The sequence below is a fragment of the Typopeltis vanoorti genome, chromosome 20 (genome assembly GCF_054136105.1).
Source record: "Typopeltis vanoorti isolate ZY-2024b chromosome 20, IOZ_Tvanoo_1.0, whole genome shotgun sequence".
Lineage (NCBI taxonomy): Eukaryota > Metazoa > Arthropoda > Arachnida > Uropygi > Thelyphonidae > Typopeltis > Typopeltis vanoorti.
The window spans coordinates 760,437-774,288 of record NC_143568.1 but is presented as its reverse complement, the minus strand read 5'-3'; positions in this window follow the sequence as shown (position 1 = coordinate 774,288).

The following is a 13,852-nucleotide window of genomic DNA, read 5'->3' as shown; positions in this document are numbered from 1 at the left end:
TATATCAAGGACGAATATTCCGGGTGTGCTAGGTGTGTGGTGCTCACGAAATGTCAGTATCACCCATATTATATTTCTGCATTTATTCCCATTAAAGACTCCCCCAATTTTTTTGCAGACTTTGCATAATTCCTAAAATTGAACACAATATACTGTACTAATGCTTCATTGTCCTCTTCACGAGTGTAATAAAGCATTAGTGCTTCATGAAAAAGGCACTTCGCCATGTAAACATTGCATTACATTCACGTTAATAGCCCAGGTGTGCTTTCGAAATGCATACACCTTTGCACCCTTTTAAAAGATGTAAAGAGGGTGCATCAAATTCTTAGCTTTCTAATATTTTTTAAACCGCTGAGAAGGCTGGGCTGTGCAAGCTAAAATTTTGAGCTCACCTAGTTGCTGTGATTGGGTATTGTATCAACAATCCAATTGAATGTTGTCACTTGTCATGAGTTGAGCGATTACTATATCCGATGGCTTTATTACAAATAGCTGTTACAGATGTTTTCTGGAACTGAAAATTTGAAAGATGTTAGGCGAAAAAAACTAAATGTTTCTCTTGCTATGCATTATAACATCTGCTGAGGTTGCAAAGTTTTTTAATGGTATAGAGACATTTTTATTCTAATCTTCGGAAACAACAGACAGTAAAAAAATATCTATTTCTGAATAAAAATGAATATTCTGTGTATTATAAGATGTTGATCTATTACAAAATGCCAGCATATGTGAGATTGATAAGACAGAAGAACCACTGATACTAAAAAAAAAAAAAACTGATGAATATAGAATTCTCGAAAGTGTGGATAATTCTAATAATGATCGGCTGTTATGTATACTGATGTCAGTAAACAAAAAAAATTTCTTGGAGAATGGAGTGAAATATACACAAACCAGAGAAATACACATAACATGGGCAACAAATTTTAAGAGATGATTTGCTGCTCCATCAAACGATATTTACTCCTGCCATTCTCTGTCTCCTCATAAGTTTTTTTTAATTATGCCATCATAAATTCACTTATTCATGTCTTGACTTTATAGAATCGTGCTATTTGCTCTACCCAGCAACTTATTGGACACACATCACAAATGTTAATTATTAATAATTCGTTTACCATTAATGAAAGTATTACTACTCACACTTATTCTTTCTTTTCATTTCCTATTCTAACATGTCTTATAAATGATGGTTCACATATTTTCATCTTTGAGTATTTCAAATATACCAACCAACTATATCATTCTCCTTCATTGTTGTTTTCTAACAAATCTTAAAACAAACAGATTGTTCCCCCACTCTATGCAGAAGTATTCAAAGTTATCCTGCAATTAATTGCATTGGACCAATTAAAATGAGTGCTGATGCGCTATGCACTCTCAAACCTTTCATACATCGATAAAAAATGCAATCATACAATCATGGGTGTCTGCAGAGAGAGAGGGGGGGGGTAATTCCCCCCAGGCTCGAGTAAAAAATTCCACAAATTATAATCATAAAAGTGATTGAGATATGTAACCATATATATCTTATAACCTTATATGTAAACTTTGTCTGTCTTAAAATTTTATTATGAGTTGGCCTGTTTCGGCCCATGGCGGCATAGCCATAGAATACGTGTTTTATTGCAGCAATAAAACATGTGTTCCTGTTTTTGGTTCATCTTTTTCTGATTCGTGAACAGCGAGACCAGCTTGTTTGCCCTCTGTGTCTAGTGAGTCACTGAGTGAAGTGTAAATTATAAATTTATAGTGAAACAAATTTAAACAGAAAAATATATTAAAAGGTAAGTGTATGTAATTCAATATTATTTTACTGTTAGTTTTATAATTTTTTTACTTTTAAACTGAAATAATTTTTTTACTTTTAAACTGAAATAATTTAATTTAGGTTACATCGATAAACAATTACATCAAAAAATGCTAAAAGATGTTTATTGATGTAATTATTTAATTAAATCAATAATTATAAAAATTTATTGATGTAATTATTTGTCTCCAAGCTCCCCCCCCCCCCGAAAAATTTTCTGTGGATGCACGCCCATGCATACGGTCAAATTGATGGGAAATTTGTAGTGTGTGTTGTATAACCCACATGACAGCACACCCAACTGAAATGGGCACACGATGTCACTGATTATATATATATATATAATATACGTGGGCTGTTCAATAAGTAATAAGACTAATTTTACTGTGGCGAAACCACTCATCACAATATTAATTTCTGTGGAATAAAGAAATGTTGCTGTCTGTTAACAAGCTTGTTTTGGCACGCCTACAAGGCACGACCAGTCTTCGAAATGGAAGCGTCCTTGGAACAGCGTTATGCGCTTAAATTTTGTGTGCATTTGCAAAAATCGGCATCGGACACTTTTAACATGATACGCGAAGCTTTCCATGATGAAGCAATGTCGAGGGCAGGTGTTTTTCGTTGGCATAAAACTTAAGGAAGGAAGGCAAAATTTGGAAGATCTTGAACTTGAGGGAAGACCTTCAACGTCCATCACAGAGACAATGATCAACACAGCAGCGATTATCATCAAGCACGTCAAAAGGAAGCGTCCATTGCTGAAGAATAGCTTCTTATTGCACCATGATAATGCAAGGCCACATATTGCTGGTTGTGTAGTGGATGTTTTGCAGAAGAACAACACAGATATCCTACCACACCCTCCATACAGTCCTGATCTCGCACGGTGCGATTTCTGGCTGTTTCCTCAGCTCAAGAAATCACCAAGAGGTCGCCATTTCGAAAGCAGCAAAGCATGTGTAAAAGCTGCGGAGGCAGTTTTGAAAGAACTCTCAAAAAACGGACTTTCACATGTGTTTAAGAAGTGGACGCAACGTTGGGACAAATGCATCGCGTCTCACGGTAGTTACTTCGAAAAAGACCATGTAAATGATGACGATTAAAGGTAATCTGTTTTCTGTATAAATATAGTCTTATTACTTATTGAACAGCCTACGTATATATATATAGGTGTTATTGCCCATCTTTGTTGTATTTTTGGCAATTATGCGCTTATAAACTAAGTCGAAATTGTAGATGTGATGAATGAATATGATGTTTATGTTAAGTAAAATAGTGAGATATAACTCTATTTAATCTTAATTTAAAGCCTGAGATATAAGTAAGAAAGTCTAAAAGCATAAAATTGATAGGATATACTTAAAAGATACAATCTTAACAAAGAATAGATTCAGTAATGAATGATGCAATGTTAATGATAAATGTCAGTATAAAGTTTGCAAAGATTAAAAGGCAAAATACATGAAAGGATAAAAATTTAGAACTTAAAAAATGTAAAGGATGAAAAAAGAATGTAAAAACTTTAGAAGTAGAAATATTGAAAATGTATGATAAGATATGTGTGACATGTGCACATTAGCTGCAATGATGGTGAAGTGCATATTAAAATTGTAATACCATTGATATTACATTGAAATATCATGAATATGATGTTCATGAGGAGTGATATATTTTGTCCATATCAATTGATGTGGTTAAGACATCAACTACATTTTCATTGAAGGTCCTATAGACCAAGTAAAATATTTTAGCAATTTAGGCACAGTTTTTAGTAAAGGTGACAAATTAAATTGGATATAGATAACAGAATAAGCAAAGCTGGGTAGTTGGAGGAGTCAGTTGAATAAATTTATATTTAATAAGCGAGAAGTTAGAAAAACACTAGCAGTATAGAAGTGTTAAAACTCAAAAATTTAAACAATTATGGATCTGAGATTTGGGTTGGAAATAAAAAATTGATCCAAGACCAGATACCCACAGGCATGAGAGTAATGGAAGAATGAACGGATGGCTTGAGTGGAAGAACCATATTAAATATGATGATAATCATCATAACACTAATTACAGGTTTAGACCATATTGGTCTGTTCCAGTGTCATTATCCATCCAATAAATATGAAGACTTTTGAAATCTTCATTTCTAATATCTGAATTCTGATTAGCTCAGTGTATGTATTAGAATTAGGTAATCAAATGTTATTTTTACTTGAACAAAATTGGAGAGGAAAGGCTATCAAAATAGGTGTTGAATACCAGGATTTTTTTTTGCAGGGGGAACTCAGAGGAAGACTAAGATCTTGGTTGGGGAGGAGTTGATGCTGTTAGTAGAACAGTGTTTCTTAAATACATTTTTATGAATGACGAATTCAACATAATTGTTTTCCTTTTTTTGTGGGATCCCTTTAAAAATTTTCATGAGTATTGGAAAATTATTGGAACTTAAAACTATCAAGGATGAAAAAATACATTATGACAATGAGCCATTACCTGCAATATATTTTAATTAAGAAAACATATTACAAATAATAAATTAATATAACTGTTTTAGAAATAAATCTATGTAATAAACACTACTATTTTCCCAATTCACTGAAGGTTTTTTTACAGAAACTACATCGAATGCAAGTTGAATTCATGTCTGAATGCTACAGTCTTGTAACTGACTGCTACAAGATTTTGCAGAATCCTATAGTTCTGTAGAACACAGTTTAAGAAACACTGCCCTAATATATCAAAATATGATATATTAGAGTATGGGGGGTCCTGACAAATAACAGATTAATTTAGAGGAACATTGCTAATAGGAAGCAAGTAATGTCTTGTCAGGTGTCATCTCCTTCTAGAAGGTTGACTTCCATGCATGGTTTTGTGCTTCTCTCTTGCATTCTTCATAAGACAAAAAGTTCCAGTCCATGATATTTCCCATCCAATCTGTTCTTTGTCTTCTCTTCTTCCAAAATTTTTTTTTGTAGGGATTCATGCCTTAGAATGTGATCAAGGTAGGCGGTTTTCCTTTTCTTAATGGTTTCAACAGAGTTATTTCTTTTCCAATCATCTCTAATATCTCTAAATCAGTTCTTTGGGCAGTTCATGGGATTTTAAGGATCCTTCCGAGGATTCACATTTCAAAGGCTTTCAGTTTATTTTCACAATATTTTGATATTGTCCAGTTTTCTGCACCATATAGGAGTGTTGAACATATGTAGCATTTGGACTGCCTAATTCGTGTTTTTGTGTGACTCTTGAAGTCAGAATGTTTTTCATGCTAATGAAGGTTGAACTAGCAATTTCTGTCCTTAATATTTCATTATCACACTTTCCATTCTCTGTAATTAGTGGACCCAAATATATATGACTCTCTTCTTGATCTAAAGTCTTTCTCTGATCTTAATGTTTATATTGAATATTTTTACTTTATCTTTTGTTACTAGCATGGTTTTGGTTTTTTTGAAGTTGAAGTTAAGTCCATATTTTTCACTTAGTTTCATTGTCTCTTTTAGTATGTTTTGAAGATTTTTTTTTTCTTCAGCCAGTAGTACCGTATCGTCTGCATATTTTAAGTTCTTTATATTTCTACCTCCTATGTTGACTCCTTTAAATTCTTCTAATTGCTGGAAGATATTTTCAGTATAGAGGTTAAACAATATAGGAGAAAGAACACAGCCTTGCCTGACACCCTTCTTTGCTGGGAATTTCTACAAGGTTTCTCTTGCAATTTTTATTGAGGCAATTTGCTCCCCAATATAGATTTGTCAGTAATCTGGTATCTTTGCATTCTATTCCTAATTTTTTGATGAATTCTATCAGTTGTTCATGTTCTACATTGTCATAGGCCGTTTTGTAGTCAATAAAACATATATAGACTTCTTTCTGCTTCTCTAGATATCTTTCTATAATAATTCCAATGTTGAAGAGTCCTTCTCTAGAAAGACTCTTCCCTTTATTTTCCTGAAAACTACATTGTGTCTCATTAATTTCCAATTTCATTTTATGTTTATTTCTTTCTAAGATGATATATATAGCATAACTTCTGCTATCGGACTGATCAGACTAATTGTTCTGTACTCTTCGTATTTGATTGTCTTAGATTTTTTAGGTATTGTCGATATTATCAGCAGGAATGTCGAGTGCTTAAGATCTTCTGGCAGGTGTCCAGTTTCATATATTTTGTTACATAAATTTAGGAATTCTGCCATAATTCCATCCATTCCTGGATCTTTCAGTTTCCTAATGGCATTTGTTACTAACCCCCCCCCCAAGTAAGAATAGTAGGCCCCTTCAAATTTTCTTGCGATGGCGTATCTATTTCTATCACAATTGTGGTGTTCCTTTGAATACTCTACCCATCTATCCCTTATTTTGTCTTTCTCCATTAGGATGTTTCCACTGGCATCTTCAATACAATGAGAGCCTACCTTTTCCCAGATTTTCTAGTTAGTTCTCTAACTTTTTTTCATGAAGTTCTCTGGTTTTGAGTTTTTTGTCCAAAAGCTCAATTTCATTGCATTGTTAGTCATAGTTATTTTGCAATCCTGCATTCTTTGAGCTAATTAACTTTGCACGCTTGTCTAAAATGGCATGGAAAGAAATTTTCTTATAGGTATATCATTGGAGTTGTATTCCACTCCATGGTATGGTTTGCAGATGTATGACTGACTGACTGGATAATTGAATAATGCCAGCTTAATCATGTGATGATATCATAGTATATGTATATTGTTTGTCCTTAGGGTATCTATCAAGAATTTGATGAAGTTTTTTTTTCTTTCTATATCTGATCTACACACGAAAGGACACAAGACCTATAGCACATTAGTGCTGTGTGTGGGCAGGAGGAATAGAAGAAAGGAGGAATCTGTTCACATTTTGCTTGAACAGCTAAGGGTTATAACCTTTGGGGAGACTGTTCCAATGGACCGAAATAGATGAGATGAAGGAGGAGGCAGTGAAGTTGGTTTGGTGAGTTTTCAAGATGGACTGTAAAAGGGTGTTATTAGCAGTATACTTTCTTTCAGTGTTACACAGTGATCAGCATTCATTTCAGAAATTATCGCACCAAAACATGGTATGAACATAAATTTAAGGAAGCCTGTGAGATTCTTATCAACCACCCTAATCTGAACAATAATGATAGTCTAAAAATCCCAAGCATATGGAAGGCACATATTCTACTCACAGAACCTTTCTCCCTATGAGTTAACTATAAACAGGACTGTAGATAATTCAGAATCTCAAATCTAATATAACAATTGGCATGCTAAATTAGAACACCATTGTTACTGTAAGAAAGCTATCTATATGAAAGAATGTTTCTCTTATGTTATATTAAATAGAATTTAGCTTTGATGTAGTTTCTAAATAATTAATTTTTAATTTTATCTGAATTTATTTTATTTTTTTTATTATATTTTCACTAAAGGTCATGCCAGTAGAATAACTGTTGATCATATCGTCTATTTAGCATACTGTGTGAAATGTAACTCTGCTTGGCCTTTGTATATTTGTATATACTCCAGATGATGACCTTAATATGAAGGTCAAAACGTTGGGAAATAAAAAATAGTTTTTTATAACACGATTGTAAAGTTCATAATTTCTAAAATGAATGAGTGTTATTAGCAGTTGCTCATGTTTTAATGATTTTGGAGGAGGTGATGTTTGGAAAAACCTTGTGGAATAGCTTAAAAATGTGCATATGGATAACTGGATTTATTATCATAATCAGAAAATACTAACAAAATAAATAATATCATAGAGTGATATTATATGATAAATGAATTTAAGAAAAGGTATGACAGCTCTGGTGTTGGTAAAATGTGGCCTCCCTCGATGAGTCCCAGATTCCCTGGAAGTGTCTCTCTTAATAATAATAATATAATAAATAATAACAACAGCAACAAGTTGTTGTTATTATTATTTAACAGAAAGTTGGGAAACTTTCTGTTAAATATTTCTTGTGAGTTAATTAACTTTGCAAGATTGTTTAAAATGGCATGAAAAGAAATTTTCTTATGAGTATGTTGTAGTTGTATTCCACTCCATAGTATGGTTTGCAGATGTATGACTGGCTGGATCATTGAAGACTGACTTTTCATTTGTTATGAGCAGCGTAGCTGCAGTGTTCACCTTCCCTAATCTCAATTTTTTTATTTTATTTTATTTATTTATTTTTTGTTGTTGTTGTCTCTGGCTGATGTAAGACTTTCCACAAAACATTAAATTTTATAGACCTCTGGATACTTTTTTTTTTTTTTGGAGATCTCAAAGGGTGTATGGTTTTTAGACTGACTAATAAGCTTTTGTGATATTTAGATCTTTAAATAATGGAGCAATATAAGTAGAAATTCTTCTATTCATATTTCTTGATGGAATTAGTTTCTGCATCCTTTGTATTTAAGTGTGTGTTCCTTTGTACACAATATCTGTAAACTGCTTTTTTTTTACTTTAGATAACTATTAAAAATAAATTGATGATATAGCTCTATACCTGTAGCAATACCTAATGTGAGAATTGAAGCTAAAGAATCAGAGGTATTTAATATATTGCAAAATTTAAATGCAAACACTGCTGTAGGCTTAGATGGAATATCAGCTCGGGTGTTGCGTGAATGTGCAAATGAATTATCAAACCCCTCTTACTTGGATATTTAATTTAAGTTTGAACTCTGGTATGGTCCCTAGGGAGTGGAAGTTAGGCAAAGTGGTTCCTTTGCATAAGGGTGGCTCTAAAACTGCAGTAGTTAATTACAGACCAATCGCCATCTCAGGAGCAGTGGTAAAAGTATTGGAAAAGTTGGTTAAAGACAAAATTCAAGAATGGGTGGATCAGGATATGATACTCTATAGAAGCCAACATGGTTTTGTTAAAGGTAGATCCTGCCTTATCAATCTATTAACTTTTCATAATAGAATGACATCTGAGTTGGACAAAGGAACTGGCTACACAGTGGTACTTCTGGATTTTGCTAAGGCTTTTGACAGGATACCCCATAGAACACTATTATGCAAATTAGAGAAGATGGGAATGGATATTAAATTGGTGATATGGATAGGAGAATGGCTCAGGGAGAGATACCATAAGGTGGTGTATGGAGGAGCCGAGTCCAGAATGAGGCAGGTGACCAGTGGTGTGCCTCAGGGCTCTGTGCTTGGGCCATTGTTGTTTAATTTGTATATAAATGATATAGGAAATGGCTTAAAGAGAGATATTCAGTTGTTTGCTGATGATGATGCAAAGTTGGGTAGCGCAATAAAAAATCAAGCTGATGTTGAAAGTTTGCAGGAGGATTTAAATAAGCTGGTAAAATGGGCAAAAGAAAATGGATGTCAGTTCAATGTGGAAAAGTGTAAAGTCATGCATTTTGGGATTAAAAGATTACCAGCTGTGTACTACATTGATGGAAAGGTACTCCAAGAGATTGATGAGGCTAGGGACTTAGGGGTGTTGGTAGATAGGAAGATGAAGTTCAGAGGACACATTGCTAAGGTGTCCAAGATTGCACATAGGATTACTTGGTTGTTGGGGAACGCACTGACATCCAGAGATAAAGAGGTTATTATTCCCCTTTATAAAGCGTTGATACTTCCACATTTGGATTACTGTGCTCAGGTCTGGTCACCTAGATTCCTTGGAGATGAGAAGGCTGTGGAGAGGGTTCAGAGAAGAGTGACCAAGTTGGTGAGTGATGTAAAAAATGCTCGCTACATTGATAGATTGAGAGCTTGTGGATTGCAGAGATTGGTTGATAGGCAAAGAAGATGGGATATGATAGAAACATTTAAATTACTTAAAGGTTTTTATAGGATTGATGCAGGGGGAAATGTTTCAGCTGTGTGATAGTGATGGAAGAACAAGAGGTTATCCCTGAAAATTAAAGAAGAGTGTGGTTAACAAAGGTGTCAAAACAGGGTTTTTTGCCTGGAGGGTGGTGAATGAGTGGAATTCATTGCCTGACTTAGTTGTGAGCTCTTCGTCTGTAAATGAATTCAAGAAGATATGACATGACATTGTCATGTCAGATATGACAGATATTGTTTTGCTAGTTTGGGTCTCCCGCGATGAGTCTACTGACTCCATGGAGATACCCGTAATAATAATAATATGCCTAGCTATTCTGTTTTATCATTGATTAATCTTTACTCAGACTATGTTCTATGTGTGTGGTCGAGTAAGAGTTTAGCAGTCTTATTAGGCAAGTTTCTGTATTATTACAATGTTATTGAAGAGTTGTACAGTTAAAGGAGTCATTTTATACTGACCAATTATATATTTGGTTTAATCCTTTATCTAAGTGTAAGCAAACAAAAGTTTGCTCCTGAAGTATTTTCAGGACTGGGGCAACTCATGGTAACGGTGGTATAAGTTCTCATCACTTGCCTTAGTATCTCCCATAATGCAAAGCACATCTCCTTGCAGACATGTATAATGCTGTGCATTAAGGGAAGGACCACTACCCAGACCGGTTTCAACCTTTATTGAGGTCTCATCAGTGGGAGCCAGATCCAGAGGTGGTGATACTAAGGTGGAAGTAATGGAGAAGTCATATTTACCTATACCAGTTGCCAAAAAGGTGTCACAGCTTATTATTAAAATTCTCTGGTTTAGAAGGCAAGCGATGAGAACTTATGCCACCTTTACCACGAATTGCTCCAGTCCTGAAAATACTTCAGGTGCAAACTTTGTTTGCTTACACTTGGATAAAGGATTAAACCAAATATATAATTAGTAGCATAGCCGAGTGAAAAAACTTCCATTATCTCTAATCCAGAGAATTTTAATAATAAGGTGTGACACCTTTTGGCAACTGATATAGGTAAATATGACTTCTCCATTACTTCCACCTTAGTATCACCACCTCTGGGTCTGGCTCCCACTGATGAGACCTCAATAAAGGTTTAAACTGGTCTGAGTAGTAGCCCTTCCCTTAATGCATAACATTATACATGTCTGCAAGGAGATGTGCTTTGCATTATGGGAGATACTATGGCAAGTGATGAGAACTTATACCACCTTTACCACGAGTTGCCCCAGTCCTAAAAATACTTCAGGCACAAACTTTGTTTGCTTACACTTGGATAAAGGATTAAACCAAATATATAAGTGGTAGCATAGCAGTGAAAAAACTTCCATCATTTCATACTGACTACAATCTCAACTCTTTATAATGTAAATTAGTACTCTCTCTCTCTCTTCCTTTCCCACACAGTGTGGTGTACCATAGGTCTAGATGTAGCTAATATTCTGAACAAAACAAAAAGTGATTAGTTGGTATGCATTTGTATTCTTATACAAAATTATGTTATATCAAATGAAAAGGCAAAGTTAGAACTGATTTGGTAAATGGTGGTATAATACTCAGTTTCATTTGCTTACAAATTTCATATTTATGAATGTGCTAATAACCAACAAATTAAGGTACTATTAGAAAGCAAATCAAGTTTTTTCAGACTACTGGAATGCTACTCGCAAATGCATTCAATTAAGTTGCAATAAGACAGTAAGGAAAAAAAAGTTTTTTAATGTGAATTTTTATACTTTTATGTATTTAATATCACTTCAGTTTTCATGGTTTTAAAAGTATTTTAAATAAATGTTTAAAAAATTAACTTTGCACATTTCTTAGATAACTGCATAACTGTAGTTATGCAGTTTTCTTGTTTTCTCATAATTATGCCTGAATTTAGAAATTGACTTGAAATCTTCTTGAATGGTTATTGAAATCTTGATGATAGTTCCTGCTGTAACTGTTTATGCAGGTGCAGTATTGTCATATGTTCACTAGGCACTTACTGTCCTTGTGATAGTATGGATCTATAATTTTCCACTAGATGTTTTTCAGTATTTAGCTGGCATTGCCTTTTCAGAAAGTTCACTATGGATTCTTTAGAAAATTAGGCTCCTGCTATTTCAAGACATTGTAATAATATCCCCACAAAGGCTTTTCTGATATATTTCTCCTTTCCCATACATGGTACTAACGTGCTACAAGTTGATTAACCAACCTCTCGTGTATGGACTCAACATAAAAAAAAAGTGTAGTGTAGTGTAGTTTGATACACATAGGTAGGAACTTTTATATCCAGTCCGATATTATCCTGACTGGATATAAAATAAAGAGCATGATTGTATCATTGAATCATTGCAGATATCTGCAAACAGCAAACAAAAAATGGATATACAGTTGAAAGCATAACATCCCTTGACAATCTTGAGATTCCAACATTAAAATCCATCATTAAAATCATAATACCCCCAGAATGTATCATTCTGGGGGTATTATGCATCAGTTAGAACATTAGAATGAGGCATATGTCCTTATGAAATTTCCACAAAACTCGTGATGGCGAAAGACACTAACAACTGAATACCTCTCCTCTACCTAGCACATACAAGGTGAAATATTATTATTATTACCACAAGACCTCGCGGAGTCCAAGACTCATCTGGGAGGTCCTTTTATCACACACACATCTCATCATACCATGTCTTAAACACACTCAAACTCCTTGCAGACACCACACTCTCAGGCAAGGCATTCCAATCATTCACAACTCTGCACGAAAAAACCTGCCTCTCACTCCCCTACTCACATCCTCTTTATACAGTTTCCAGGGATGACCTCTGGTTCTCTCCTGATCTCCCACACTTCTCCACCATTGCTCCTATAACAACCCCTTACCAACTTGTAGGTCTCTATCATATCTCCCCTCTTCCTCCTGTCCACCAGACTCTGCAAATTACATCTTCTCAATCTTTCCTCATACTCAACATTCCAGAGGTCAGAAACTACCTTAGTCAGTCACCTTTGGACCCTTTCCAACATCGCTTCATCCTTCTGAAAACCCAGTGAACAAATCTGGGCACAATAGTCCATGTGTGGCCTAATCAAAGCCTTATACAATGGAACAAGAATCTCCCTACTTCTACACGTCAATGTCCTCCGCATCATTCCCAGAAGCCTTTGTGTTGTCTTCACAATTTTGGCGATGTGTCTCCTAAATTTTAGATCCTTATCCACTATCACCCCCAGATCTCTTATTTCCTCTACCTCCAACAATATATTCTCACCAAGCATAAATTCTGTATCCCATCTTTGTTTTCCAAATTTTAAAACCTTACATTTTGCAACATTGAACTCACATCCCCATTTGCTTGCCCAATCTCTCAATTTATTCAAATTGAGTGATTGGGCACGGGCTTACATCTTCTTGTAGGGCCACAACATCTTCACTACTCTTTATGGTTCGTCCCAATTTTGCATCATCTGCAAACAACTGAATATCTCCATCCAAATCTTTGCCAATATCATTAATATACAAGTTAAATATATGTGATATAATAACCTGTCATATATGTATTATCACATTTGCCCATCCTCTTGCTGGATGTAGAAAAAGTTGAGATGTGTGCACCATAATTAAGCACCAAAAGACTGCACAATAAATGCAAGTCATTGAACAAACTTTCACTGAGCTAGCTTATTTTGCCATTTCTAATGTGATTAATTTTTTAAAAAAAATTAGGAACCTTATAAAAAAGTAATCTAATAAGAATGCAAGCATAAGAAGGGTTGGTAAGCAATTGTGGATAATATCCCATAAGTAAATGAGCATTCCTGGTGAGATATATAGATCACTACAGTGAGCATTCAGTACATTCCACAACCCTTGATTGTACTATCCCATCAGTCCAATAAGTATGTAGTGAATATGCAATAATACAAGTATGTGCAGTAATAGAGACCCCAGGATTTCAAGAACCACACAGTTATAATGTCATGCTTGATTAAAGCAGGCATAATATGGAGGAAGTGTTAAACTTCTTCATAGGCATAAGATTTATTGTAAGTTATTTTAATGATTACATCCACTTGTTCGTATTTATTGAATTTATGCAGTCAAATCCCTGAAAAACTTTGTGTTTCTAGAATTTGACTGCATTAATTCAATAAATTGGGAGTGGCACTTTCTCAAGTAAGTATTTTGTTTAATGAAAGAGTATACATTCTTACTCCAGTTAATAGCAAAAGTAACTTT